This window comes from Macaca mulatta, chromosome 10, assembly GCF_049350105.2.
Source record: "Macaca mulatta isolate MMU2019108-1 chromosome 10, T2T-MMU8v2.0, whole genome shotgun sequence".
Taxonomy (NCBI): domain Eukaryota; kingdom Metazoa; phylum Chordata; class Mammalia; order Primates; family Cercopithecidae; genus Macaca; species Macaca mulatta.
Genome location: NC_133415.1, coordinates 68,383,594 through 68,410,211, shown reverse-complemented (window position 1 = coordinate 68,410,211; position 26,618 = coordinate 68,383,594). Strand labels below are relative to the sequence as shown.

Sequence of the window (26,618 nt, the reverse complement as noted above, 5' to 3'; positions counted from 1 at the left end):
CTGCCATTTTACTTCCTGCAGTGGAATGAGGTCTCTATTAATGGCCACCCTTTGGGAGTTCTTATAGATTTTTTTTTAATATGTACCAGAAAATTTAACCAATGCCCATTTTCTTAAAAAAAATCTATCCTATTTCTTGCTTGTGTTTCTGTCTAAAAATTGCATTGGTGTAAGTGTGGGTGTGAGTGAGGATGTATGAGGGGGAGGCTTTATTTATAGTGTGTCTCTCAGAGCCTACAGCCACTTCTAATTGAAACACAATAATAAATATGACTAGATCAAAGAAATGTTAATATTATCTGTGGAGCTTCCTTATTTAGACTTTGAAACACTCATTAATTTTCTTTCATTCATATCCAGAATATCAAATCAAGATCTACAAGAAACAGGCTGGTGTGGTGGCTCATGCTTGTAATCCCAGCACTTTGGGAGGCCAAGGCAGGTGGATCCTTTGAGGTCAGGAGTTTGAGACCAGCCTGGTCAACATGGTGAAACCCCATCTCTGCTAAAAATATTTTTTTAAAAAATTAGCCAGGTGTGGTGGTGCACACCTATAGTACCATCTACTCGGGAAGCTGAGGCAGGAGAATCGCTTCAACCAGGGAGGTGGGGGTTGCAGTGAGCCAGAGATTGTGCCACTTCACTCTAGCCTGGGTGACAGAATGAGATGTCTCCAAAAAAAAAAAAAAAAAAAAAAAAAAAAAAGATCCAAGGGAGATAACCACAAATGTATTCATAGAATTCATATATAAATTGCAATCTGGATGGAGGAAAGAGGAAGGAGTGAAACTTACACTAAAGGCAGTTAAATATTTCATAATAGATGCAGGAGCCGTAGGCTTTTTCACCTTTTACCATTTGTGAAATCCATTTTATCCAGTATTGCACGAAAAATCACTACACTAGTTAGCATAAAAGGAAAACAGAAGAGAATTTCACCAAGCCTCTCAAATGAGAAGCCAACAAAGATGTTCAACCTGCAGACTTTTAGAGGACATCAAAGATCAAAGGTTTGCCCAGGAATGTTTTCCTGGAGTGTCTTTAATTGTTTAAAAAAATGTATTGAACAATATGTGTTCTGGAATTGTACTTTGGAATAACTCATCACTATTGAAAATTAGTGGTCATCCTCTATTCCTTGTTATTTCCAAGCTTGGTGTCTGATTCCTAACTCCAGTAGAGTCCAGAATTGATGTCCTGTTTATAAGCTAGCTTTCTGCATCCCACTGCTTCTACTAGATTGACAAGATGAGGCACCTTAGATCCACTGTGGAAGTATATATACCACATGGGCTACTATTAAGGCATGAGTATAGAAAGTGGAAATGGCCCAAACTAGAGAGTTGCACAGAGTTTTGGCATCCACAAACTCAGTGCAGAGGAGGAAGGATTGATCAAATGAGCTTATTTGGTTCCCTTCTTTTCTCCGTCCTCCTTCTTTGCATGTTTTCTCGCCCTGACTTTTAACCCTGGCTGTGCAACAAAATTACCAATTCAGTTTTTTTATTTGCCTTTTTTTTTTTTTTAAGAATGCCTGTGCTCAAGCACTGAAACAATTTCTGGGAATGGAGCCTGAACAGCTTTATTTGTAAAAAGCGCCACAGGCAATTCTATAGCAGGGCCAGTTTTGAGACGCACAGAGCTCTCCTATCCAAAAGTAAAGCACCAATGGACAAGAGGACCAAATGGGACGTGCTGAGTTGTAGGCCACAAATTGTCATCCATCTCCATTAAGTGATACCACAGAATTTGTACACCACCCCTCAGAGTCATCATTAACTTCCCAAGAATGCCACAATGTTCTGAGGGAGGCAGATACATGCCGCCAACATATGAGAACATTCTTGGTGAAATACGATTTGGGGTTCCTGGTTCTTCTGGGGTTTCTGAAGTCTTTATGACACAGCAAAGTCTGTGCTATAGGGACATTAATAACTCCTTAATAACTAGTTATCTTAGATTTGCATATTTCTGTTATAAATCTCAATAATTATGGTGAAATAATTTCATAACACATTTCAAAAGTATCCGCCCTTCTTTGCCTTTAGCCGTTCATGTTAATTTTTAAGTAGTGACCCTTTACAATTTCTCACCCAAATCTGGCCTTTTGGAAACAGCTATAAACAGATACACCATGGATGGAGTTTTACTGGCAAAAGGCATTTTTTTTTAAATTCCCATATGTTCCTTTAAGTGATTTTTGTTCTTTGAAACTAAAAAGCATATGTCGAATGATTTTTTCCTCACACTAATATGACTTTTCAGACCCTTACCAGGTCTCTTAAATCTTTTCACTTTCTTCTTTTTTCATCTACCTGCAAGGCAACTCATGTAGTCCATGACTTGATCTCTTTTATTCCCTTTGTATGAGGAGAAAATGTGCCTGGATGGAAAGTCATGAGTCTTCCTCTCTCTGAGCACTCTTGACTCTCTTGTCTTGGGACATCACTCTTTGTAATATAGATTTTTTTTCATGATTTCCCACAGTTGCCAGAGACAGATGCAAAATGAAAAGAAGGTATTGATTCTCTTTCTTTTGTGGGGCATAGACTATGTCAGATAACTTCAGTTAGAAAAAACAGGATGTAAGTGTGTGTGTTTGTGTGTGTGTGTGTGTGTGTGTATCAGGGTTGGTTCTCAAGCCTGATTTTTCTTTTGGAGTAAATCAATGTTGGGCCCAAAAAGCAAAACCAAATAGAATAAACAAAATAAACAAACTAACAATTACCTGCTAGCTAAGAACATGAACTCTGTAATCACGTGAGCTCACATAACATGTATAAGTTTGAAAATACCTATTTGGAAAAATCTGGTGAAAACTTGGATCTAATTTAGAAGCAGTAGTTCTAATGAGTTTTGTGTATAAGAAATAGGTGTGTCTTAGTCCATATTTTATGACATGGACATTGTTGTCTAGAGCTTCCTGAAACTCACTTTCCATTATGTCTGCTAAAAACATTCCCTATTTCTTATACCATGTCAGACCTTCCTTGTGTCATTCAAGGTATCTTATATTTCTGTTTCTAAATTACAGGTAAATCACGATGCTTGCTGGTATCTCTTCACAGATGTTCCACTGTCACATCGATTCAGCATATAACACAGTGAACTGATTACATACTCCCTTAATTTTACTTCCCAGATACTTGTCAACCTGTCTCTCCCCTTCTCTACTTTTAATGCCTTTGTTTGGATTTTTGTAATGTCTCATTTGCTCTATTGCAAATGCTTCTGGCTTAGTTTCTCTGCCTCTAGTCTCATACCCTCCAAATCTATTCTCCACCTGTATGAGCCATCTAAAAAAGGCAGATTCACCTTGATACTTTTTCACTTCAATTTTTCAGTGTCTCAGTTGCCTCTTTAGCAGAACATATAAGGATTTGGATGGCTCCACTCTCGCGTCGACTTCTCTAGGCAAATCTAACCATCCCTGATTCAGACGCTAGGCTTCTAAGTTCTCACACACGTCAGGCTGTTTCCTGCCTCTCCTCCTGGCTTGCTTCTGCCTCCACCTGAGATGCTGTTTTTTTCTTCGTAAGTTGATTAGTTGGTGTTCGTTTTTCAGGACGGAACACAGGTTTCAGCCTTCCTGTGGTTCTGGGCTTTTTACCTCTCTAACCCTCCAAGGCCTCCTGAAGATTTCTCTTTGCAACACTTGCCACATTAAATCATATGGTATTTGTGTCCCCACCCACTAATTTTACTGTTGAGAACAGTGCCATGACAACTTCATCTCACCAGTCCTAGCATGAAGCCACAAGTACATGCTCAATAAAAACTTTGCAAATGCTTAATCCAGAAGGAAACTTATAGATTAACTAGTGGAATGACTTTATTTCAAAAACTGGGTAACTGGCCAGGCGCAGTGGCTAATGCCTGTAATCCCAGCACTTTGGGAGGCCGAGGCAGGCTAATCACCTGAGGTCAGAAGTTCAAGACCAGCCTGACCAACATGGAGAAACCCTGTCTCTACTAAAAATACAAAATTAGCTGGGCGTGGTGGCGCATGCCTTTAATCCCAACTACTCAGGAGGCTGAGGCAGGAGAATCGCTTGAACGCGGGAGGCGGAGGTTGCGGTTAGCCAAGATCGCACCATTGCACTCCAGCCTAGGCAACGAGAGTGAAACTCCATCTCAAAAAAAAAAAAAAAAAAAAAAAATTGGGAAATTAAGACTGGGCATGGTGGCTCATGCCTGTTATCCCAGCACTTTGGGAGGCCAAAGGGGGACAATTGCTTGAGGCCAGGAGTTCACGATCAGCCTAAGCAACATAGCAAGACCTAATTGCTACCAACAAAACAAAAGCAATGGGAAACTAAACTACAAGAAACTGAAATAACATGTCAGAGGCTAAATGTGAATTTGTAGCTAAGTTGAAACTGGGGCCCGGATATCCCCATTGCCTTCTGACACATTTTATTTTGAGTTGTATAATTTGGCGTATTCATGAGAAACATTGTTAATTTGATTATATTAATTTCCCCTAATTAGATTTGCTTGGGAAACTGCAGAGATGCTCAGTTCTTTCCTATTCAGAGAGACCCAAGAGTTTGATACTTTTCAGCCATTGGCCATTTCATCCTGCATCTATTCTGCTCTTAATGGTACTCTAAATAGCTTATTTTGCAATCTTAAAAATCTCATGCATTAGGTCAATAAAGATGTTTGTTTGTTTATTTATCTATTTATTTTTTGAGACGAAGTCTCGCTCTGTCTCCCAGGCTGGAGTGCAATGGCACTATCTTGGCTCACTGCAACCTCTGCCTCCCAGGATCAAGCGATTCTCCCACCTTGGCCTCCTGAGTAGCTGGGATTGCAGGTGCTCACCACCACGCCCAGATAATTTTTGTATTTGTATTAGAGACGGGGTTTCACCCTGTTGATCAGGCTGGTCTCGAACTCCTGACCTCAGGTGATCTACACACTTCGGCCTCCCAAAGTGCTGGGATTACAGGTGTGAGTCACCACACCTGACTGCAATAAAGATGTTTCTATAAGCCAAACTCATTGTAATTCTGTGTGATACATTAATTCAGATGGTATTATGTTTGCTAACTAAAATCAATATCCAGAGATGGAATTCAAGAAATGTCATAAGAGTTGGGGAAAAAAATAGTGCAATTGATATTTTGGTACGACTTAGCCATGGCTTAACCCATCTCAATACAGCCACATGATTCTTCTCCTAGCACAGCTACTGAGGGAAGAGGAATATAAGGAATTCTCTGCTTCACATACTGGTTACAGGGCATGATATTCTTTAACTTTGTAGATTGCAATATATAAACTTGTGTCTTGGTTATATGTGCATTATTGTCACAAATTTGTGATAATGTCCTGTATCTTCTCCCTCTTTTACCTCTGTGATTATATTTTTCAAATGTGCACTCTCTCCCTGTCACCTCCGTGGGAAGAGCGTTTTCTTGCACCATTAAGCCTTGTGCTTGGCCACAGGACACAACTTGGTCAATGGAATGTCAGCAGACATAATGTAAACACAGGCTTTAAATGCCTTTATCTCTTATGCCTCACCATGGCCAATGAAAGACCTTTCTCTGGGTAGCTGTTATTTCCTCACCCTTGTTCTAGGAAGAGCATGCGTGCAAAGACCTAGACCAACCAGCATCAAGGAGCCAAGCCCAGCTGGACCTCAGATTGAAGCAGTTTCCCAGACAAGCCTAACCCAGATCAACCAACCACTAAGTGACCCACAGAGGCAAGAATTGACACATTTAAGTCATTGACTTTTGAGTGATTTGTCTTACAGCCAGCTGATTCAACTCCTCCCTACTAGGCTACTCAGTTAAAAAACCTTAGGCCTTTTGCATAATTGATGCTAGGACACTTGCTTCTTCTGCTGGTCTTCACTTCCTTCTCTTTTGCTGCTGTCTTAGGCTTTTTGAAATCCTGTTTAACTTTAGATACCTTTGCTTGTGTTCTTTTAAGTTTCTTTTCTTCAATTTCTTTTTATTTTCTTTCTCCTTTACCTGATCTGCTACTTCTCCTGGAATCGTTGCTTTTTTATGTTATATTTTATTTCTGCTTTTATCTTTTGCTGCCCCCCTAAATGGTTTTAATTTATAATTTCTCTCCCCTTATGTGTCTGCTGCAGCCCATTCTGGGCTCTTCTTTTTGTTTCTGCCTCTACCCAGTCCTTGTGGGATGATCTCCCAGCTATATCCTGCTGTTCTTTCACCTGCTCTATTCCTCCAGAAGCAGAAAGGCAGACTTAACAAATGATCTGAAATCCTCCCCTTGAGAATTCCACTTTGCTTTCTGGCTCCTGTGACCCACCAACCCCCAAGTGCTCTGGGATGGAGCTCATTCATTACACTCCCTTTAGGTTACCCTGTCTTGAACAGAGGGAAAGAAAGAGAGACAGTGGATAGGGAAGGTGAGAGGAGGAAGAACTTGGGAATCTTATGAATGGTATCTTTGTTTTCTGAAATGAGAGTTGGAGAAAACAAGGCATACGGTGCATTCATTGTTTTAGAACTGAGAAACAAGCTCCTGTTCGTCTTGCCAAAAATTTCAAATGCATATGATTCCTCTCCATTAGCTCACAGCAATATTGGAAATATATTTGACTAAACTGGAACACACCATCAGCCCGAGATGCCCAGAGGCAGCTCAATACAGCCATCCATATGCTTCTCTGAGTTAATTTGGAATACAGAGAATTCAGTATCCAAACTGTCCCCATGAACATTTGTAAAATCCTGCCCATGTGAGTGGAAGGTGATTTGTACCACCACATGCAAGCTCTCAAGAATGCCGGAGGACTGTGTCATGATGGAATGCAAAGGAACGATGGGAGGTATTGAGACCTGCAACTCTTAACTGCTACTGTTGTCATTGGTTTGATCATATTGCTTTATGGAATTTCTGATTTCTCAATGCTTTATTAAAGGATCAGCAGGGGGTAGGCAGCTGTAGTGTAAATTATATCATTGCAGCCACCACAAATGTATATAATGGCCCTCGGTCCCTTACCAGCCCTCTCAGGAGATACAGATTGACCATAGATACTCAATTCACAGGCAGAAAGTCCCAGAACGTGCTATTACTTCCTTCTATAGCATCATAGTCTGTGCATTCTTCTATAGCTTATCCTAGGCAATGAATTGCATTGAATATTGCTGTGTGTAATATTTCTTCTTCTGTCTCCCTTTTGCTAGCACTCCTGGAAATAGCTGAAGCACAGGACAAATACATTGCAAAATTACTTTAAGAATTTCACTTAACGTAAACTGCTCCCTAGCTCATATTTCAAACATGAAGTGGGTAGATTGAACTTCTGTTTGCTGGGCAACTTCAGTATGTTACCCATCTACTTCTCCCACAACCATTGCCACTTTATTTCTTCCCTTCCTGGACACAATCTTAGTTTCCTAGAGCACCACAAACTGCAAGGCTTAAAATAACAGAAATGTATTCTGTCAGTTTAGGAGGCCAAAAGTCTGGAATCAAGGTGTTGGCAGGGTTGATTGCTTGCAGAGGCTCTGAGGGAGAGTTCATTCCTTGCTTCTCTCCTAGCTTTTGATGGCCGTCGGCAACCCTGGGTGTTCCTGGACTTGTGGCTGCATAACTCCCATCTCCGCCTTAGACTTCACATGGCTCTCTCCTCTGTTTCTTCTCCTTTTCTTTCTCTTACAGGGGCACTTACCATTGGGTCTTGGATCCACCCAGAGATGCATCCAGGATGATCTATCTTAGCATAATAACATTTGCAAAGGCCCTTTTTCCAAACATGGCTGCAGTCACAGGTTCCAGCTGGACATATTTTGGGAGACCACCATTCAACCTACTACAGGCATCTCGTGTAGGCATCCTGCCTGCAGCTCTCGGTATTCTCTGCATTTACCATGTGCTTTGGATTTGGAGTTGACCAGAAATATCTCCTCACCTCCACTGCAGCCTGTTCTTCAACCTCTGAATTGGTGTTGGCAGTGGAAAACCACTGGACCAGTAAAAATAATTGCGTTTCTGGCCTGGCTGTGGCCTCATAGAGAAGGCAGAAGAGAATCAGATGCTCTCTCTCATTTCAGGCTATTCAGATGACTGGGACTTTCACTGACTCACTTCATCTTGTGCTTTTCTTTTTATGTCTTTTAACCAAAAAGCTTATTTATTTATTTATTTATTTATTTATTTATTTATTTTGCCCCCAGTGAGCAAAGTCCACTGTGTCCTCTCAGTCTGCCAATAGCCATGAATCATGGTTGCTATTTCCTAAGAGACTATGTCCTAAGAGACTCATGTCAGTCTGTACAGCTAAGAGCACACTGCTCATTCATGGAGAGCCTGCTGTATGTGCAGACACTGCACATGATGTGAATTGTGCCTTATTTAGTCTTTGTAACATACCTTACGGTAGATAGCAATGCTTCATTTTACAGGTGAAATAACTGAGTCTCAAAGAAGTTACCCACCTCCCTGCAAAAATACCCAAAGATAACACTATGGCAGTCACGATTAGAAGCCTGCCCTCTGATTCTGCCACCAAGCTGTGTCCATTGGCATCCAGCCTCCTCTGCACATCATTCACTCACGTGCTAACTTGGCATATATGCTCTGGCCATTTTTTATACCTATGGTTTTCTCACCAAGGTTGTTAATAAACATCCTGCATGCTTGCCAAGCACCTACCGGGTGCCTAGTCTATTCTTCTACTTCCAGTTGGTGTGCATGAAGGGCCGTATAGGTATCTTAGTAGAGTAGGTGCTGGTCACAGTCCCATGGGAATGAATATGCCAGCTAACATCCCTCTGATGTTCTCTTGTAATTCATTACCAGTGACTCTGATTATTCCCTCACTATGACACCCTCAGCACTTACAAGCTAAGGTTGTGCTGTATTCGTTTGTTCTTGTTGAAATACGACTCCATAATTGCTTCTAAACAATTTTATTTATACATCTAGTAGGCAGAAATCTAAATCTAGCAATTTAAGCCATTACTAGATGATGTCTATAAGGCTCTGAGCAAATTCCTGGGAGCTGGGCATGCAGTGGGGATTGGGCATCCTAGATCAACACGCATTTGTGTGTATGTCTATATAACAAAGCACCTTTTAATGAGGCCAGGGCTTTTTTCTTGTATTTATGCCCTAGTTCTCCATCCTCCCACCACCACCCGGCAACACGCGTGTTGCAGTACAGCCCACAAGGAGCTAACGTAATGGTGACCGACTGGTGGAGTCGATTTTCATACAGTTTTTGAGAACGAAGCAGATATCGAAGCCACAGCACACTATGGGTTCATTTGCTACCTTAGGAAATGAAACCCATTGCTTTAATTCCAGGAGGAGTTCGTCTTATTTCAAATTCTAGAGTACAGCCAACACAGCTATAGCAAGAGTCTGCCATGCCACGCCGGCTCGTGGTCGTTACCTCTTGGCTGTTGCCCAAATCTGAACATTATCTTGTCCCCAAGACTTTCCTTCTGGCCTGGTTAGAAAAATGTTCTAATCTAATTGTCTGCCTCTATTGCGTCGACTCTTCTGGGAGATAATGGTCCCTGATGCTGTTCCACATCCTCACTTTTAGCTAACTTTGCATAATGCACATTACATTATCTCTGTCTTCTCCCATTAAGGCCTGCAAAATCATGTGCGATTGATTAAGCCTGAGACTAGGCTAGAAATTTCTTTTGCAATGAAGCTCTTTCAGGAGTAACACTTTTTTAAAAACATATTCATAGGACACGTAGCAAAATAAATGAGACCGCAGACCTCCACGTTCTGCAGAAGAAATGCTCTGCTGCCACCAAAGCTTTAGCTATTAATCAGGGGCAGTGGAATTAGAATCACAGAAGTTGCAATATTGTAAGAGAGAATGAATAGAAACGATGGCTCTGTTGTTTTCCTGTAGTCGTTTTTAAAATGGTCTGTAGAGTGTGCCTCCGGACAGAAAGGATGAATGCAGAGAAGAGAAAATTTTACACATTTCTGTTAAACATCTTAGGCTTCCAGCTGTAGAAAATAGGACTGCTTCTTTTGAGAGAAGTGTGTCTAGTGCATTTTCCCATCGCTTACTAATAAAACAGGATAGACAGACTGACAGGCTGCCTGAAAAGCAGCCTCGCAGTGGAAGGACAGCATGATCACACATTTCAGCCTGGACACGGGAGCCAAGAGACTGTCATTTAATAAGTGGATGAAGAAATCATTTTCCCTATGGCAAAAAGAGAGAAAAATATTCAGCTGCATCTCTATAACTCTATCAGGTTAAAATGAATATGTTAAGAGAATTAAGCTGCACCTACTTTATTAGTGTGACAGTGCCCTGGCTAGTTGGCTATATTAAAATGACAGACACAGTGACCCTGCTGAACTCTTCATGGTGATAGGCAGTCAAAAAATAATGGCTTTGTAGTTCTGCATCCACTCAGATCTTTCCAGATTTGCTAACATGACCAACGTCTTTGTCTACTTATTATGACAGCTTGTTCTCTCCTGATTTGGGTCTTTATTGGCATGTGAGCATGGCAGCATTATATTTTGGCATGTCTATATAATACTACAGAAATCACCTTACTTCAAACTTAATTCGGTGCCTGTCCTTCCTGCCTTGAAAAAGGTGGATAGCAGTATAATGCTTAAACATCAAACCTTCATTTTTTCTCTCCCTATGAACTCTAAAATCATTTTAATTGAAACAAGAAGGTTGTTGCCCCCGTATTAGCATATGGTGTTTTTTCTTTGTATCAATCACCACGTTAAGAATTTTAAGATATCATCCCATTAAAGCTTTACAATAACCATGAAAGCTATTTATAATGACCTATTCCACTGATAAGAGGATGGAAGCTTCCAGAAGTTAATCTGGCATAAGGCCACTTGGCTGGGATTCGAATCCAGTCTTTTTTGACTTGGAAATATTTGTGGTTCCACCCAATCTAAGGCTGCCTTCACACAGTGTAATTTGCCTCTTAGCGACCCTGTTGAAAAGAATGTAGAAGGGTGGAAAATCTGACCATGTTATCTTAAAATTGATAAGTTGGCTGAATACAGAGGCATACAGACTGACAATCCAAATGGCAAGGATTGCTGACCTGCTGCTATCATGGTTCTATAGAGCCACTTACTATTTTTGACTGCACCTTAGACCTATGGGAGCAGGTGGTGTCAATGAGGGATGGGACGAAGGGGTAAAACTTCTTTCTAAAGTAGGATTACGGCAATAACCCAGACTCACAGGTGTAACTTGCTGCTTTTCAGTTGTCCACAGGAAAACCAGTTTAAGTCAGTTCATTCCTGCTGTGTGATCTTGAAAAGTCACCTTAGTTACCTTAATTATTTCCATATTCTGTTGCACCTAACATCATGCCAAACAAATAGGAAACACGCAACAAATGGTAGATTTAGATGATTCTCTTCTTGTCTATTATCTATTCTATTATCCATTTGTTATTCATACAAGTGAAAATAAGTATTACACCTTTCTTGATAATTTTCTCCCATAAGCAGTTCCCCTGGTTGCTCCCATTGCTTGCTGTATTTCCCAGCTTCTAAAACCCATATTTCTTTCCACATTTGGAAAATCCTGGAATTGCAATTCATTTTATAATTGGAGTAAAGGCAAGCATGCCAGCTCCCCAGAATGGCATCACCTGTGAAGGTGTGCTCCAAGCCACGTGTTCAAGGTATCTCTTCTTCTGATTGTCAACTCAGGTCACATACATCTGAATTTTATCTTAAATTGGAATCACTACCTATCGCTAAATATACCACATGCCCCATTACAATAAAAAAAGTATTGTATACAAAATGGATTGTCGAGGGACTGAAAATCCAAGTAAAGACAGTAGACATAAAGAATTGCAAAGCTCGAGGAGACTGTTGTATCTTAAGGAACCAGGACTCAGATACTCTTGGTTTTGATAACATGCAGAATAATGGGTGATAACTTTTTTATTAAGTTTCTAAGATCTCTGTCAAACTAATATATTCATGTCTCTATTCAAGAGAAAAAAAAAACTTTTTATATTTCTGCCAGATAATTCTTACTTCTTGCTTTAAAAATAAAATTGTGCATACGTCTCTTTTTAGCACATTCCCTGTTCCTCTTAGGTAACGTTGTCTCTGCTTTGCTGAGATGCTTTCTGATCCCGTTTGTGGTGTATGCAGTGTATGGGGAATGGCCCCTAAACATGCCTTTCCTGAATTCCTTATTTGCTGCTGACCTTCCTCCATCCCGAAAGTGTAGCCAAGGTGAAGGCCTCAGGGTTCTGAGGAGACAACAGCACCCAATCTACACCAAGTTCTACTGAAAACACAGGCATGCTCGTGTCATCAGAATATTGAAATGCTGACCAGGACGGAGGAGCTTTTGAAGAAAGAGTCTAAGGTCGCATCCGCAACCTGAGTGAATTCACCCCCTCTCCATGTGAAGAGAGAGAGAAACTTCTGCACACTGTTAACCTAGATGTGAAATAAGAATTTTCACAGGTGAAAAACCATTTCCAGGTTTTCATAGGGTTGAGTTGATAAGGTGGGAATTTCTAGTTTTTCATTCAGGAAAAATCTGGAGTAGTGGTCACAAAAGGTATGTTGTCCTCTCAATGCCTCAGGGTGAGAGGGAGGACACCTTCATCAGAGCTGAGGGAGGGACTCCTGTGGGGACGCCCATGGAGATTTCTAGATAGCATCCAGAGATCATCTGTGATTGAGCCAGCACTCGACACTAGCAGCACAGGAACCCAGACCAGTGAAGGTATGAGCAGAAGAGGCCAGCCAAGAAGTGACAACAGCCCACACACTACCACACCCACCATGGTCCAGGGGCCTGCGTTGGACTGAGGAGTGTCCTGTTCTTTCCCAATTCCACTTTGAAGCCCTCACACACAAAAAACAGACATTTATCCCTCCCTGCCACTGCCAGATGACAGGTGCAAAATTAGAAATGGGACCCAGAGAAGAAGGCAGGGAGGCACCTGTGAGAAGCATGAGGGAGCCTGAGATGCACATTTTGAACTGCAGTGTAAAAGTATAGTCATATATTAATTTGAATGAAACTCCCAGGAGAGACTATTGTAAACCAGGAGTGACTGAAAACAAATTTGGTTACTAAATGGAATAAACAAGTTATTGGCTCCAGGCAGACTGTAGGCCAAAGTGGAAAGCTGGTATCGGTTATGAGTAAAAGTGAGGGCAACCTCCTTGGTGTACACCCCTGGTGGGTGGAGTTTGTCTCCCACTCCATAAATTCCCCATTCTGTATTTACTTATTTATTTTATTTATTTATTTTTTTTTTTGAGACAGAGTCTCGCTGCGTCACCCAGGCTGGAGTGCAGTGGTGCGATATTGGCTCACTGCAACCTCAGTCTCCTGGGTTCAAGCGATTCTCCTGCCTCAGCCTCCGTGGTAGCTGGGATTACAGGCACGTACCACGATGCCCAGCTAATTTTTGTATTTTTAATAGAGACAGGGTTTTGCTATGTTGGCCAGGCTGGTCTCGAACTCCTGACCTCAGGTGATCCACCCTCCTTGGCCTCCCAGAGTGCTAGGATTATAGGCGTGAGCCACCGTGCCCAGCCAGCTCCCCATTCTTTATGATAACGTGGGGTTGTATCAAAGAAGAGTTCCTTTACATTTGGGCTGAAACCTACTCTTGGACCTTCACCTGGTAGCTCATTAGTGTTAACCTAAGAACTCCGTTTCTCACCTGAACAGGCCTGTTGCTCTGGTAAACTCCCTAGGACATGACTGCTCTGTCTGCCCTTCCATACCTCTAGATGCTGGCTTGGATTGTTCTTCACCCTGAATTGCCTGGTTCTAACTTTAATTCCATCTCAAATTGGATTTCCTCTCTTGCCTCTATACAGTCTTCTCTACTATCCCTCATGCTAGTAAAATTCCTCTCCCAGTTCTAACTAGTGTTGATAGGCCCATATGGTATTCTGGACTTTGTCACTGAAAATCCTGAAATTCTTTGCTTCAGTCATTTGCAGTGATTCAGGTTTATGGAGCCTCTCATGTTACACATGGCTACTAGAGTGGTGTACCCATATGGGGTTCAATTTCCTAACTCCCTTCTCCCTGACTGCTAATGCTTTTCCATCTGTTCAGGCTGGGCACTTCAGATCTCAAACACAATTTGTTAGTATCCATCTCCTTAGCTGTGGTAGAACAGTGACTTCTCCAGGGATGTTTCTGGGTTCCAGACTAATGTTCCATTTACCACATCTCAAGATCCTGTTCCTGTTTTGCAGAATAATCTCTGCTGTACTGTTTTTGTTTTTGTTGTTGTTGTTGTTGTTGTTTTTCAAGTTACCAGGCTTTGTGCTCTTTTTCCCTGTAGTTTTTCTACTGTGTTTATCTGTTGTTTCCTACTAATCTATGCTGAGAGTCAGTTGGTCTAGTGTGCATAATTCAAATGTGGTTCGACAGCACAGGGACACAACAGACATGATTAGATCATTCATGTTGAGATCAGGAAGGATGGGGAAAAAATTTGATTTGGGGCTTGGGGAGCACAGTTAAAGTTTTTCCAGGATAGCCAAGGAGGATTTATAGTAATTTTTAAAAATTGTGTCAGGCCAATAAAGTTTATGAATTACATCCCGTCACAAAACTTAGATTGAAAACTGATCCAACAATGGCTAATAGCTGGAAAGAAAATGGTTACCCTATGTTTCAAAACAAAAGTAGAGGTTCAGTTGAACTGATAAATATGAATGTGTTTATACAGACAGGTGAACATAAGTTTTCAGTTTGGGGGAAAAGGCAAAGTATACACATCCCATATATTCATGGCCAGAGAATTCTATCTTTTTCATCATTCATTCATTTCATAAATAGTAGGTATAGGCATATCAACTATGTGCCAGGCACTGTGATAAGCCCTGGGGTTACAGAAATAGGAGACATGGCTTTTGGTCTCTTGTTCGGAAACAGAATAGCTTCAGGCTGTGTAGTGCAACAGTGGTCTTCTGTGCTGGTTGTGTTAGGTAGGGAAGGTGGGGGCGGAGAGGAAGTTTGGGGAAGGCTGTCTAGAAATAATGATAGCTGACTGAATATTGAAGGGTGGGGACAGGGTTTTAGGAACAAAGAACAATTGATGCAGGCATGAAAAACAAGCAACACTTAACGGAACATGAGGGTATAGAAGGGAGGATGAGTGAAACAGGGCAGGTAGGATGGGCACAGATCGAGATGAGTGTTCTTGGATGTGGTAAGAGATTCAGATTAGTTCTCTGATGTCTCTAGAAGGCCATCATTAATCTTCTTTTTTTTTTGTTTTTTTCTGGTGGGGTTTATTTCAAACACTGAAAAAGTCCTTTGGGCTCTTGGGGCTCCCCACACTCATGGTTCCTTTCCCCACAACTCACTGCCCTTCTCCCAACAGAAAATCTATTTCAAGGACAGTATGTTTTCTAAACTGAACAATTAACATTGTGTGCTCAGCTAACTCTGCAGAACCAGTGGAGCTGTTTGCATCTGTCTATGCAGATTGAGTTTCTTTCATCTCACACCGGGTCTCCAGCCACATGGAAACAAGGCAGTTATCTGCAAAGCTGAACTAGATCTCATCTCTAGTCGACTCCACTTCCTCCTCTCATGTTTATCCCACACTAGCCTCGTGGTTAAGGAGGACCATCAGGAATGTTTTTATCAACTCCAAGCTCTGATTCATATTCCTCCAAATCTCTCACCCCACCCTCCCAACCCTACCCCCAAGATTTCATTGAGATTTCTCCCAACAGTTATTTGGAAAAAAGGTAAAACAAAAAATGTTTGAGGTCTTGGTGCTTAGCCCTAGGGACTCCATGTGCTGGGACACTGATGGGCAGGGGATTCTGCCTCTCTAACCCATGCCCAAGCCACCTCCTGACCCCTGGCTGCAAAAGATGGGAGGGGCGGAAGCCAGCACAGGACCTGTAACTGCCCAACGGGTTCACCTTACCTTCTGCCTAGACAGAGCTGATTTATCAAGACAGGGGACTTGCAACAGAGAAAGAGTAAAATTCTCAGAGCCGGCTGTGCGGAGACAGGAGTTTTATTATTCAAATCACTTTTCCCCAAGCGTTCCAGGATCAGAGATTTTAAGGATAATTTGGTGGGTGAAGGAAGGCCAGTGAGTCAAGAGTGCTGATTGGTTGATTAGAGATGAAACCATAGGGAACTGAAGCTGTCCTCTTGCACTGAGTCAGTCAGTTCCAGGGTGAGCCACAAGATCACATGATCCAGCTTATCAATCTGAGTGGTGCCAGCTGATCCACCAAGCAAACCATCTCAAGCACTGATCTTAGGAGAAGTTTAGGGAGGGTCAGAATCTTGTAGCCTCAGGCTTCATGACTCCTAAACCATAATTTCTAATCTTGTGGCTAATCTGTTAGTCCTACAAAGGCATTCCAGTCCCCAGGCAAGAAGGAAGTTTGTTTTGGGAAAGGGCTGCTGTGGTCTTTGAAACTATAAACTATAAACTACGTTATTCCCAAAGTTAGTTCAGCCTACACCCAGTAATGAACAAAGACTGCTTGGAGGTTAGAGGCAAGATGGAGTTGGTTCAGTCAGATCTCTTTCATTGTCTCAGTTACAATTTTGCAATGGCGATTTCAGACCCAGAGGTTCAGCATCTCAGGATCTGGCAGAGCCCTGGGCAGGATCATTCAACTTGGCCACCTGCTGGCTTGCTGGTGATGAGTGAGGATTTTCTGCGGGCAGATCCTGTGTGGTGGGGATGTGGTCACCAGTCATCAGGTTCTTGTCTGGTTGTGCACTTGGCAGCTGCTTATTCTCCTACTTGGCTTTGGCCATGTTGTAGTCTCCTGAGTCAAAGTACTTTTTTCCTTTCCGGAGTCCCTTCATAAGGAAGCTGGGCCCCCAGGCCTTTGTCCTAGGCTTGGATATTTGGCCTTTAGCTTTGCCTTCTCCACTCTCTCAGGGAGAGTACCTTCTTTCTCCTGCATTTCCTGCTTCTTCTTGCCTGTCTCCTCCACAGTATTCTCGTTTAGTTTCTGGGACATTGCGGGGCTGGGACAATAGAGTATAGGAGGTCCAGAAAGTCAATCAACTGAGAGGTGGGGAGGGGAAACGGGACATCCTGTGATGCTGCTTTGGCCCTGTCAATAGGGTTACTCCCCATCAATCATCTTAAGCAGGGGGTGATCTAAACAAATTTTCATTCCAGATAGCTGAGGCAGAGGCAGGGAGGCTAGTAGGAGACTGCCGTTGTGATCTAAGAAATGATGAAATGATGGCGAGGCTGAATCCAAGCCGTTCTCCAGAACAGAAGGACACTCAGAAGATATGTGACTGCATGGAGATGGGGGACAAGTCAGGGCAGTGCTTTGGATATGGCCCAGTTTCCAAGCTTGTGAAACTAAGTGGGTTATGTACCATTCACTGAGTTAAGAAGGAACGAATGAGTGTGGGGTGGAAGAGAATGAGGTTTTTTTCCTGAATGTGTTTGTGTTGGGATTTGTTATAATGAGTCTCAGGGCCTGGGGGCATCAAAGAAGGGATGATCACTTTGCTTCTGGAGCACAAGAGAGAAAAACCCAGGCTGGATATTTACATCATTGGAGGGAAAAAAAAGGGCCAAGGACAACATCTTGTTAGTTAACCTCTCTTGCACCTCGCCTCCTGGTCTGCAGACTGAATTGTAATGGCTCCTACCTCAGACAGTAATAGGATAAACGGAGATAACAATATGTTAGCTATGAAAAAGACACCTGTGCAATGTGCAATGACTACTGCTTATTATTAATATGTTATTAATTCGTTGAAGGTGGAAGAAGCACTTAGACTTTTCATATAATTTATTTCTAAATTTAAATTTATGTGATAGTTCCTAGAGATACTTCCAGAGACTCCAGAGAGGACCCACCTTCTCGGAGGTGCCCCTGTCATCATCACCCACCCAAGTGGACTAAAAACTGTTAAAGTCACCAAGCTGTTTTTTTGGTTTGTTTGTTTGTTTGTTTACATCATTGTCAGTTAGATGACATCTTTAAAGTGAGGGCAAACTCACACATAACTAAGGCAGTGCTATAAGGAGTAGAAATAATAACTGAAAATGTGTTATCAAGCAGTAAATGAGTTTCAGGATTCTGGGAAAACATGGTTGGTATTGGTTTGACTTTAGAAAAGGTCACAGAAAAAAAGGTGCTGTGGACTCCTCAGCGATAACTGGGGGCCTGGGGTGGGGGGTGGGGGGAACATCATCTGGCCCAGAAGGGAATGTTCTGGGTCACAAGCAGTTCCTGAGGATACCTGGGGATGTCACTTTGTTCATGCTCTTCTAAAAGTCAAGGTAGATGTTGGGCTGAACTTTTAGGCTGCATTCACGTGATTGGGGTAGAACAGTTTAACACATTGCCCTTTGCTCTCATTGAGTCATGTGCATTTGTTCATTCTAAGTCTCTTCTCCCCATTTCAAATTATTTCTTCCCACCTGCTTGGAACAATGGCAGCATTGCATGTTGGCCTCAAATAAGTTAAGATTCCTAAGTTCCTAACTAGCCATAGCACAAAGCTTTTCAGCTTGACTGGCCTCAAGGGTTTTCTCAGAACTCATCCATTCTTCCGGAAAACTTTGCTCAGGACATGCAGACTGTAAGAATGTGTTCTCCCCAAAATGTATTAAGAATTATTTATTTAAAAATATAAAAACTGTGGTGGCGGGCACCTGTAGTCTCAGCTACTTGGGAGGCTGAGGCGGGAGAATGGCATGAACCCGGGAGGCGGAGCTTGCAGTGAGCCGAGATCACGCCACTGCACTCCAGCCTGGGAGACACAGCGAGACTCTGTCTCAAAAAAAAAAATAAATAAAATAAAAACTTCCTCTAAACAGTTTGGGAATATCATTGCAGAAAATATATAAAAGGGGTACACAATTAATTTCTCTCCAGATGTAATACTATAGTAACTTATTTAAAGTTGAAAGAGAATAATTTGCATCTGGAGGAAGGTATTATAAATGTGAGTTCTGGTCCTTTCATGTACCTAACGTCTTTGGAATTTGTCTTTAAAGTAGTGCTGTTTTGGACTCACAGCTCCAATACAGACGACTTCCACCCTCCCCTCGGATTGATTAAGTAAAAATGAGAGAAGGAAATAATATTATCCAGAAGATGCACATACCCCACCAAGCCACGCAGATTATACTTTAATGCGTAGGGGTAGTTTAGACACTTCAAGTCTGTATGGATACCTCAGGCTTGAGTTGGGTTTTGTAGTGATGCCCCAAGAGCTTCATGCCATTTTCAGATACATTTGTTCAAAAACAGATCAAGAATCGATTTAGATTTGGGAGGTAAAGATAGATATGCACTAACTGTGGGTGGGCTGTGCAGTGAGAAGGCAGTGCCGGGGCTGGTAGTGGTGGCTCAGGTGGGTGCGCACTGAAGAGGGAAAGACCAAGGGATGGGGCGAGGCATTGCTGTCATCCGTCTTGAATGGAACAGTTGTTTCATTCTGAAAGTGCCTGAGAATATACTCTTTGGTGCTTTGAGTTTGGCTAATGGTGCATAGTCTTGTTGTTCTGATGAAATGACTTCAAACTCGTTGCCATTATTGAGAAACAAGTTCTCTCCAAATAAGTTGGAGAAGACATTCTCCAAGGAAACAATCTCTTAAATGTGAGATATTTGTGGACTTTTTCCATAAAATCCAGCAGTGCCCCCTTATTTGTGGTTTTTCTTTTCGCGGTTTCAGTTGCTTGCAGTCAAGTTGAGTCCAAAAAATTGCATTACTACTCTGGCACTTTGGAGCCATGATGAGGTAAAATAACGGTGACTTGAACACAAGCACCACGATACCATGACAGTGGCTCTGATAACCAAGACAGCCCCTGAATGACTAACAGGGCTGGTAGCATCTAAAGTGTGGATATGCTGGACATGGGGACGATTCACGTCTTGACGTCTTGGGGTGCAGGATGGCCTGAGATTTCATCACACTACTCAGAACAGTGTGCAACTTAAAGCTTATGACATGTTTATTTCTGGAATTTCCCATTTATGTCACAAGGCGTATGTCATCCACCTCACTTCATCTCCTCACATTGGCACATCACAGGAAGAAGGGTGAGCACAGTATTTTGAGAGAGAGGGACCACATTCGCATAACTTTTCTTACAGTGTATTGTTATAATTGTTCTATTTTATTATTAATTGTTGTTAATCTCTTACTGTGCCTAATTTATATAAATTAAACCTTATTGTAGGTATATATGTATGGGAATAAGTATGTATTCCCATACATAAATAATATGTATGGGAATAAGCATGGTGTATGAAGCGTTCAGTACTATCCCTAGCTTCAGATATCCACTGGGGATCGTGGAACATATCCCTCACAGATAAGGGAACTACTGTAGTGATATCAATGTGTTAATTCTGGAAAAATATTACATTTCAGTCTTGGTGTCAAATTCTAGCAGAGAATACTTTTTAGGACTATGAGTAACCCAAGGACCATGAATGAAGTAGATTCCATGTCAGTAGGAAGAGAAGTTTTGGGGATGTGTGTGCATGTTTTCATATGACTTGCACCTGTCTGGAAGCAAAACTGTTTCTAATTATTTTTAAATAACTAGAAGTCAATCTAATATAAACTATACACAAAAGCCAGATTGCAATCACTAAATTTGTTACATCATAGGCAGAGATAATTTTAATAAAACATATTCACCAAGTATGTCCAATTTCTGTCATGACAGTGCTAACTTATATGCTCATCAAATATTTGATAAATGAGTATGTTAATGACTGTAACTTCTTTTCTGGGAATGCCTTAGCTGGGGCTCAACACATTGTTAGTGAGAAGAAAATGGATGACTGAGAGGAGGTTTATAAAGTGGGGATGGGGAGAGGAGCTGGAAGCCATGAACAAATTCATTCTCAGAGGCACAGATCCTGCTATATGATCCAGGACCTATGCTAGGAGCTAGATTCACAGATACGAGGATGCTATGGGCTTTGCCATTCCCAAGCTTCTTGTCCAGTAAAACCACAACTCAGAAATCTTGCTTAACTAAGTTTAGCAAGTTATCTGCCTGTCTGTCTATCTATCTATCTATCTATCTATCTATCTATCTATCTATCTATCTATCTATCATCTATCTGCCTATCTATCATCTATCTGCCTGCCTATCTATCTATCATCTATCTACTGTCTATCTCTAGATAAATATATAGATATATACACATAATGTGTAGTATTCAATAATACTATATGAAAATTATGTTAAAGGAGTTGTATTAGTCAGGGTTCTCTAGACGGACAAAACTAATGGATACATGTATATATGAAGGGAGTTTATTAAGGAGAATTGACTCACTCGATCACAAGGTAAAGTCCCACGCTAGGCCATCTGGAAGCTGAGGAACAAGGAAGCCAGTCATGGATCTGTCTGAGTCTCAAAACCTCAAAAGTAGGGACGCCAACAGTGCAGCCTTCAGCCTGTGGCCAAAGGCTTGAGAGCCCCTGGCAAACCAGTGGTATAAGTCCAAGGGTCCAAAAGCCAAAGAACCTGGAGTCTGATGTTTGAGGGCAGGAAGCATCCAGCAGAGGAGAAAGGTGAGAACCAGAAGACTCAGCAAGCCTGCTCGTTTCACCTTCTGCCTGCCTTTTCTAGCCATGCTGGCAGCCGATTGGATGGTGCCCACCCACATTGAAGGTGGGTCTTCCTCTCCCAGTCCACTGACTCAAATGTTAAACTCCTCTAGCAACACCCTCACAGGCACACCCAGAAATAATACTTGCATCCTTCAATTCAATCAATTTGACACTTAATATTAACCATCACAGGAGATAAATCCCTGGACTTCAAGAGAACCTATCGTCACCCATCATTTTAGGCATCATTTCATATGGTGAGTAAAACTATGCTATATAAGATATTACGTACAGACTGGGGTTGGAAAGCTATGGCCCACAGACTGAATTAGGCCCACTGACTGTTTTTATAAGTAAAGTTTTATTGGAACACAGCCATGCCCATTTTTAAAATGTAATGTCTCCAGCTGCTTTCTGACAAATAGTAGCAAACAATGACAGAGTTGAGTTCTTATGGTGGAAACAACATTCTCCAAAGCCTACAACATTTTCTCTCTGACCCTTTACAGAGAAAGTTTGCTGATTTCTGGCATAGGACAATATTATATAATAGGCTTTCATTTTAAATATTGGGCACCACTGGTTAAGTCTTATTTTCTTCCAAACATAACAGCTATATAAAATCTAACCCTACAGAGCCCAGGAGCCTACACACTATTATTTAGTTCTTATGTCTCATTGGTATAAGTAATTTTTATTATCTTATGATTATTTCTAGAAGTCTTTTGGTATAGTTCTTTCTATATCTAGCAGTTTGTGGTTTTTTTACTTTAACTGCAATATGTAGCAGTTTGTGAGGGATAAAATAAAACCCCTTTTTCCTTCTGTTTAAATATATGGAATGTCAGCAAAAGCCTCCTGTTAGCAGTAGCTGAATCTAAGAAATGAACCTTTTATACATTGGCTTACACTATTTTGTCCAAAGCCAAAAACGGATAATGAAGGAGGAAAATGACAAATGTTCTTTCCTAAAGAGAAGCATCCAAGTGTAGAGAAGACCACAGGTGACTATAAAACAAGGAAGCCCCGTAGCTAAGGGGTTCACAGGTAAGCCCAGGACATGTGGACTGTGGAAGACCATTAATGTGACACGCTCTGTGATATTCAGATACCTGCTGCATGCTGGGTCCGGCTCTAGGGAACTAAGAAAAGATGAAGATGGCTATGGAAAGGTCAGTGGCAATGGGTAAAGACATGGAAGGCTATTTCTATAACAGTAAAGGAGACTGAGTTAATTTATCTGGGAAAATAAAAAAGGTAAGAAATGGCTTGCCTTCATTTTTCTACCATTTATGTCCATTATGATAGAAAGAGTAAATACTTGCTGGTTGATTGATTAAAACACAGGTGAGATAGAGAGTGGCTTAGCAAAAGGTATTTTAGTTGCAAACGACAGAAATACAAGAACTAGTAAGTCTAACAATGTATCTTTGCGGCTCTTGAACTCCAACAAAAGACTTTAACAGCAAGGAATTAGAAAACCCAGGCTGCACATGGGTCTTGGGAATGATTGGAACAAGGGTCCTGGATTCTGTCTGGATTCCCTTTCCAGCAATACATGCAAACTTTCTTCTCTCTCCTTCCAGTCTGCCCTTCTCCCTACCACTTTGAGCATGGCAGATGATAGCTTTTGAAATTTGTATCATATATCCTTGGCCACATAAAAAAAAAAAAAAAGAAAAAGACATATCTCAAACTCTTTTTATGATCCCAGGGAACAGAAAATCCTGGGGAAAAGATTTATTAGCCCGACTTGGGTCAGGCATCTGCTCTTGGGTGAGTCACCTTAGTCCAGTGAGTGAGGTTGTGTGGTGATAGTGATAATATTCTGCACCTGCATTAACCATACAGATGAAGGAAGGAAAACTTAATAGCCAAGTGAAAATTGGCAGAAATTTCTAAGTGAACACTGCATCATTTCTTTATCTTCACTTGGAAAAATCCAGAAGAAATAGCTCAGTCTGCAACATGAAGGATTTAGGTTAGAAAGAAATGAGATTATTCTGACATTAGAGCTTATTACACACTGGGATGTGTTACTGAAAGAAGCAGTAAAATGTCTTTTCTTAGAGGTTTTTAAAAATAGAATTCATTTCTCATCAGTTGAGATGCAAATAGTTTTCAAAATGGATTAGACACACAGAAATTTTGTTTGACATGCAAACTCTTGACAAGGTCCTGCCTCTTTTGCCAGTAAATTCAGCTCATTCTAGCCTTTTGGTACAATTCAACAAATATTTATTAAATGTCCACTAGGTGCAAAGCGTTAAGCTAGAGCTAAAAGGTTTATATTATGTTATGGAGATTTAGAAAACTGCAAATGGGCTGGGTGTGCTGGCTTATGCCTGTAATGCCAGTACTTTGGGATGCTGAGGCGGGCAGATCACTTAAGGTCAGGAGTTTCAGACCAGCTTGGCCAACATGGTGAAACCCTGTTTCTACTAAAAATACAAAAATTAGCCAGGCGTAGTGGTGCATGCCTGTAGTCCCAGCTACTCAGGAGGCTGAGGTAGGAGAATGTCTTGAACCCAGGAGATGGAGGTTGCAGTGAGCCAAGATTGTGCCACTGCACTCCAGCCTGGGCAACAGAACAAGACTCCATACACCCCCCCCAAAAAAAAACTGCAAATGACTGTAATATGTGGATAGTTGAGGCCATTGTCACAAAGGAGATTTAGATTTATTGCTGTGGAATTTTAAAGCATGAGGGAGAGTCATGAAAGAGAGAAGAAGAGAGAGAGATGCTAACAGAGAAACAAGGAAACACAGAATTAGCAAAGTGTTAGTTGATAGGCTGAGATTTGAAATACTCTTTTGGGGTAAATAGGATTTCAACAGCTAGAGATGTGTGAAAAGGCATTTAGGACAGTTACAAGTTTGTGAACAGTGATTTGGATCATGTTCAGGGAAGCAGAGTCATTCTTTTAAATGGAAACCTGCGGTACTAGCAGGGAAGAGATAACAGAAAAGATTACAAAAAAAAAAAAAGCAGGGATCATCCTCTAGAAGGCCTTAAATATGCTGAGTTTTCAGTTTTGTTTGTTTTGTTTTAGGAAGATTAGTATGGTAATGTGACCACCCAACCAGTTCTTCCTGCCCCACTGCACAAATAAAGACCACAGCATTGCGGTAAAGAAAGAGTTTAATTGATGTGAGGCTGGCCATGCCATACAGGAGACCAAGTTACTACTCAAATCAATCTCCTGGAAGGCTTGTAGGTCAGGGGTTTTTCAAAGGCAGTTTGGGGAAGGGGGTGGGTGTGGCTAAAATGGATGCTTGCTGCTGATTGGCTGGGGCAGAGATGAAATCATAGTGGGTTGAAGCTGTCCTTTTGAGCTGACCTGCTTCTGGGTGGGGCCACAGAAGCAACAGCAAGGTTGGTGGGGGCCAGGTGGAGCCATGGGTATCAGACCTGCAAAAAACCTGGAAAGATACCTCAACAGGCCAGTCTACAATAAAGATGTTATCTGTAGGACAGAGCTTGTGACCAGTCTATGCCTTAGCAGAATTCAGGTTCCTCCCCTTCCCCTAGCCTGATGGCATTTTCATTAACTTTACAAAGGTGGTTGAGTTTTGGGGAAAGCCTATTACCATGTAAACTATAAACTAAAGTTAGCTTAGCCTAAGACCAGGAATGATTAAGGGAAAGGCAAGATGGGGGGTTAAATCAGACTTGAGCTGCCATAATTTTCTCACTGTTAGAATTTTTGCAAAGTCAGTTTTAGTAACACTGTGAGACATGTCATGCCAAGGAAAGAGCAGAAGTTGGGAAGAAGAATTTGAAGGTCAATGCAGAAACTTATCCTGAGTCATTTAACTAGGTAGTGGTGCAGAAATGGAAAGAAGTATCTATATGGGAGGGAGATGGTAAGGAAATAACCTACAGGGCTGATTGATTAATGGGTTTTATGTATTGTGTACTTTCAAAACACTAAGCATTAATCAAAAAATACAATTCTTTAATTTCCTAATTCTTTAAATACTAGACCTTTATTTACATATACTTTCAAGCCTCACATCAACTAAATAAATAGGTCAGCGTTTGTCCACATTTTCATATGAGCAAACAGATTTAGAGCTCTTAAATAATTAGCTGAGGCCGTATTGCTAGCAATCTGCTAAGTGGGACTCTGAACCCAGGATGTCTGGCTCTATTGCTCATGTTCTTAACTACAGGCAGCTCTTCTCTAATTGTATGGAGGGAACAGGATGAGTGTGAGAAAACAAGGAGGTTTCAACCCTGGTAGATTGAGAGGTGTTTCAGTTACAGGTACATAATAGACTACCCAAGACCTAGTGGCTTAACACAACCACCATTTTGTTGCAGTCCATGATTTTGTCTGTTAGAAACTTTGACAGGCTTGGCTGGGGAAGCCTATTATACAAGACATAGACAAACAACACTCAGTGCCATTCAGCTGGCAGATGGGCTGGTCTAGAAGGAGCAAGACAACTTCATTCCCAGGTCTGGCACCTTGGTGGGGATGACTGAAAGTCTGGGTTCAGCTGGAATGAAGACCAGAGCCCTGCATGTGACATCTTCAGCAACAGGGTCTCAGGCAGTCAGTGGATTATTTTTGCCTGTTTTGGAACTTTATGTAAATGCAATCATATGGTGTGTATTGGTTTCTTTGACTTAACACTATGGTTGTGAAAGTCATCCATGTTGTTACATGCAGTTGTACTTCATTCATTTTCAGTGCAGTATAGTATCACATTATGTAAATATACTGCATTTTAATTATTCATTCTACTACTAATGGACATTTGGGTCATTCCCAGTTTGAGCTATAATGAATAGGGCTAGAATGAATACTCTTGTATTCATACTCTTGTATATTGGGTGAAATATGTTCACATTTCTGTTGAGTTACATTCCTAGCAGTAGAATTGCTGAGTCGCAGGATATGCTTCTGTTAGCTTTAACTATTTTCTATACTGTTTTTACAAATTTACACTCTTGCCAGCAGTGTATGAGAATTTCAGTTGTTCCACATCCACTAGTAATATCAGATCTTGTTAATTTTAGCCATTTTAGCTTTGCTGAAGG

The 26,618-nt window shown here is 41.4% G+C and overlaps 1 protein-coding gene and 1 pseudogene across 4 annotated transcripts in view; one reads left to right on the top strand and one right to left on the bottom strand.

The window, feature by feature from the left end:
• MACROD2 (mono-ADP ribosylhydrolase 2) overlaps positions 1-26,618 on the top strand; it is a 2,066,868-nt gene that overhangs the window by 1,621,892 nt on the left and 418,358 nt on the right. The gene's annotated exons all lie outside the window — the stretch shown is intronic.
• LOC114670558 (alpha-endosulfine pseudogene) lies at positions 16,611-16,971 on the bottom strand (annotated as a pseudogene).